Source organism: Electrophorus electricus, unplaced genomic scaffold (genome assembly GCF_041902795.1).
Source record: "Electrophorus electricus isolate QZ-2024a unplaced genomic scaffold, ASM4190279v1 Scaffold36, whole genome shotgun sequence".
Classification (NCBI taxonomy): domain Eukaryota; kingdom Metazoa; phylum Chordata; class Actinopteri; order Gymnotiformes; family Gymnotidae; genus Electrophorus; species Electrophorus electricus.
Genome location: NW_027658649.1, coordinates 606,390 through 611,079, shown reverse-complemented (window position 1 = coordinate 611,079; position 4,690 = coordinate 606,390). Strand labels below are relative to the sequence as shown.

At 39.3% G+C, this 4,690-nt stretch overlaps 1 non-coding gene across 1 annotated transcript; it reads right to left on the bottom strand.

The window, feature by feature from the left end:
• Window positions 1-343: 343 nt before the first annotated feature.
• Window positions 344-417, bottom strand: trnai-aau (transfer RNA isoleucine (anticodon AAU)). The gene has a single exon. It is a non-coding gene; the product is annotated as a tRNA-Ile (tRNA).
• Window positions 418-4,690: the final 4,273 nt, after the last annotated feature.

Below are 4,690 nucleotides of genomic sequence, written 5' to 3'. Positions count from 1 at the left end.
GGATTTGAACTCCCTGGCACTGCCAGACACCTAACTGGCTATAATTTGATGGGGAGGATGCAGGTTGTCTGCATGCCTCTGGAATTGCTTCTTTGACCTATTCACACAGCGATCGAGAGCCTTACACTAATGCCAGAGTCCCTCTGATTTCATACTTTTCTCTGCATTGTCCAAGATTTGTAAACAAGCACAAATCCATGGGTAAAGTTTTGTAATCAAGAACACACTCTAATGTACTTGGAACATGTCTTAGCAGATTGTGATTTACAAGCAATGTTATAAGCAACACAAGTTCAAACAGGTGGTTTGTTGACAAGGGGTCATTCATCAAACAAAACCCACATGGCCCATATGGGGATCGAACCCATGACCTTGGCGTTATTAGCACCACGCTCTGACCAACTGAGCTAATCGGCCTTTCTCTGTTCATTTCGCAGTTTTTGGTGCAGCACTGAAGGGAACCTTTCCATGAAATTGTAGACTTGGTGTCAACGAGATTACGGCCACTTTTTCGACCGAGCATAGGTGAAAGTTGACACTTATTGTTCCCTCTGACAAATGGTTATTCTGCAGCCAACTTTTGAATTAAACTTCAAAAGCAAATGTGGAGAAGCTTTTGTTAAAGAGCAATTCAGTGCAGTTGTACACAGTGACGAAATCATCAATTGCAAAGTCCACTGAGCTTTATTGCTGCGAGTTACATAGTGCTGTCTATTACACCATGAAATCTGCCATAACAACAAAAATGTAATGTCTGATTCTGTGAGCCAAGGAATATAAACCTTTTAGGGACATATTTAAAATATCAGATTTTCTGCCTGAGCACAGAGTAGGCATTTTTTTCTAGCTTTAACCATACGTCCTCTTTCTTTGGAAATCTGTGTCATTGCTGCATGAATAAGCAGAACGATTTTGAGCAATTTTTTGTCTGGGTCTAAGGGGCAATTTATTCAAACCAAAAGATGCTATTTTAGCTAGTTTGTCAAATGAACATGTCAAACCTACAGAGACAATGTGTCTAGCTACAGAGCTCTGCAAGGTTTAATTCTTGGAAGTATTTGAAGCCATAGAAAGTTATTCTGTAAGCATTGCTTAACTCAATAAAAAGAGACAGTTAGAGCCAATGGCTGCCAGATCTAACATAGCTCACATTTTATAGTGTTTGCATAGCATATCAGAATCTGCAAGAACTATTCCTATCATTTCAGGAATAAGCTTTTTTGACTTCACAGCTAGATGAAATATTTAGGGTGGATGCAGGATTTGGTATGATCTCCTAGAGAATTGCCATTCCACTGTGTCTTCAGCTTTTGTCCGATCTGCAAACAAGTCCCACTCTAGGAGAACTAGGTCAAGTGGTAGAGTGCTCTTTTAGTATGTGAGTGTTAGTGGGATTGATGCTCACATTCTCAAGTCTAGAATTTGTAGTTTTTTTCTATGATGAAATCCTTTCTGATAGCAAATGTTTTCGGGACCTGCTAATACACTTATGCCATGCACGCATTACGTGACTTTTGAAGTTTTCAAATTGATGTATGGCTCACACTGCACAACTGTATGTCTTGGAATCTGGAAAGCTTAATTTGTGGTATCTCAGTGGCAGACATAATCAGTGATAAACCACTGATATGTCAACTGGTCTTAACACAGACAGATTTAACTTACTCTGTTGAGAATGTGTCTAACTTAAACCTTTCCTTCAAATAGAAGAGATCCTTGTTGCAGAGGTAATGTTTTTACCTTTATATGGTTTTCCCACTCATAGTCATGCAACACACAAATGCAAACCTCTCACAGACTGTCTCACACACATCCAGTTATTCATCTGAACACATGATGTTTCTGTCTCTGTACCGCTATTAGTTATGCAATGGTTCCTCAATACTAGCACTAACTGAACAGGGTTCTGTATAAATATGATCTTTATAACAGCTGCCATAACAGCAAAAATGTAATGTCTGATTCTGTGAGCCAAGGAATTATTATTGATATTGTGAATATTTAATAACCTCCAATGCCAGCAAATTAAATTTCACAATATTGTGAAAATTGTAAAGGATACTTTATTCATGTCCTCATTGCTAAAGATTGTATCGCTTTATCACAGCGATACGCTAGTTAGCTAGCTAACAGTTGAGGTCAGCGAGTGTGAAACTCGGGGCTATAAACCATTCCTTGTGGAACCATTTCATTGTTCAGCTTTCAACTTTGATCGTTTAGGTGCTGGTAGTTTGTTAGCTAGCTAACTGTTCAGCAATAGAAAACCTACTTTTGTATGATTTAGAGACCCAAATTCACAAACCTGTGGGTTTTCAAATGTATCGTTCTCTCTAAATAAGCAAAATGAGTTAAGCCATTACTACAGCTATCGGACTGTTTGAACTACAATATTCGACTGTTCATTTATTGTTAATTAGATTAAATTAACTTTCATAAACATTCTGTATTAATAGAATGTAGTTTGTAATGACTGATTAACTGTGTTTATTCAACATGAAGCTATTCATATAACGTTTCAAGTTTGGTTTATTTGTAACATACATTTATTTGCCACTTTCATTTTTAGGCTGTAAAATGAAAGCTCCTTGCTCACAATCATTGCTATAGTTTGATCAAATTCAGTTATATATATAAACTCCCTATTCAATGGGAAGAAACCAGTTCATGTCATTGTGAATTGCTGGTTCTGTAATCAAAACACTGAGGTTCCATATGAGAACAGAAACTGCTGAGACTGTCCATTCTGTGTGCAGTACAATGGCTTCTATGAGGTATTGCTGTATTTGAGACATGGTGAGGACATATTTTAGTGAAAGTCTTCCAATGATGCACCCTTACCTGAACCATTTTATGCTGTTGCTGCTGTTAAAAAATGCAGAATGGTGATTATAACGAACCGATCCTTGCACAATATATGGAGCACCTCAACCATGGGGTATCAGCTGGTGTCCCTGTGCTTGATGCATCCAAGACTCAACCAGACACTGAAGATCAAGCAGCTGGCTTCCTTCACTCCCAGAGAGGAAGTAGGTTTTCCATTTGAACTGTTGCCTTCTTAGTTAAGACGTATGCATTGTTGATTGCAGTGCCAGAGCTGTGAAACTGTGCAAGGTAATGCATGTCCAGTGCTGGACTTGGGCAAAGATTGTGAGTGGGTCTTCAAGGGCAAACAGGATCTGATGGCCCACATGTAGTTTGATATTATTCCTAAATAAGTAAGTTTACATGGCTATTTGAAAGAAGCTGATCATGTAAGCAGCAAAGACAGAATATCATTCTCTGACTAAGGATTTAGTTGACTCATGTTTAACCCAACTAAACTGTGGTCCTGGCTGATTTTAGTTGGACTATTGAGCCACTGACTCATGCACAGAGTTTTCTGAGTATTTTGCAGTTTCTTACTGTACTGAGTTCTTACTGAGTATAACGTCAACTTTGATACATTTGTTTTCTTTTCACCGAACAAAGCCTTCAACTTTGACTGTGGTGACATGAAATCCAGATCTGCAGAGTGTTTTTTCAGTAACGCATCTTTTGCCTGTGCATTTTGATTGCAGTGTTAGGAGGTCATAACTGCTGATCAGAACTTTGGACAAGAGGGCTTATCCTCATGGCTCTCTGACTTTCATGTACAACAACAAACAATATTTTCTTATTTATTTTTTTCCAGTTGTAACAAACCGTTCTGCTGTTTTTTAACTTCTGTCAAATTTTTTAATGGTTGTACAGGACAATTACGATGGAAATTGAGGTGTACAAGTGCCACCTTGAACAGACCTACGAGTTGTGCGGGCCTGTCAGACAGCTAAGCAGTATGACATCCAGCACCAGAACCGACAGCTGCGGGCCCTGCTTTTCAACCACCAGCTCAGATGCAGCCAAGATGCAGACAAAGAATTCATTATGGTGAGTAATTATTGTCAATGGTTGTCTTAGAATGGTGCTAAAGTGCTTAAGATAGTTTTTGGCGATTCTATAGCCAAGAATTCTCAAGATCACATCTAGCTGCATTCCTGTTGGGTGTGAATGACAGTTGCTCCTTCCCAGTTGATGCAAAGTGACGATAGAAAAAAAGGCGTACACGGAACTGGTAGTGAACACTGTCCTTCAAGTGCATATAAAAGTGCATAAAAAAATGGATACTTGAATACTTTTGGTTACTTTTTTGTTCCTGGCTACCATGCTTTTTAAAGCATTGATTATTTCAAACATTGATTTATCTAAGATAAGCAAAGACCTGTTCTCTCTTGCTGCATTTTGTGGGTTTTTTTGGGTTTTTTTTGTTTTGTTTTCTTTCCAAATGAAGCTGTTGTTTTCATTTTTGGTGGGTTTCATACTATCCACACCAGCTTCCAGGTTTCTGTCCTTTTACATACCAAGCAATCAGCTTCCTTTCTCTTTGCTACAGAGCACCTCTTTTCTGTCCACACCTGCTTGGCTGGTAGCTCTCAGAAGCCTTGCCTTCCTCACCTGTGCTTTTCTGGTTGCGCTGGCCATATGTGGGTCTGGGTGTGACTCTGGAGACACATCCTCTCTCCACAACAGCCCGCACACTCTCAGCGGGGGAATCATCCCACCCAAAGAAGCCCACCAAAATGACACTGAAGCCAAAGCAAAGAGCATCACCAAAACTGCAAATGTGGAATGACCTGGTGGGTATTCTGCCAGAGAGAGGCAATAGAGAATATCA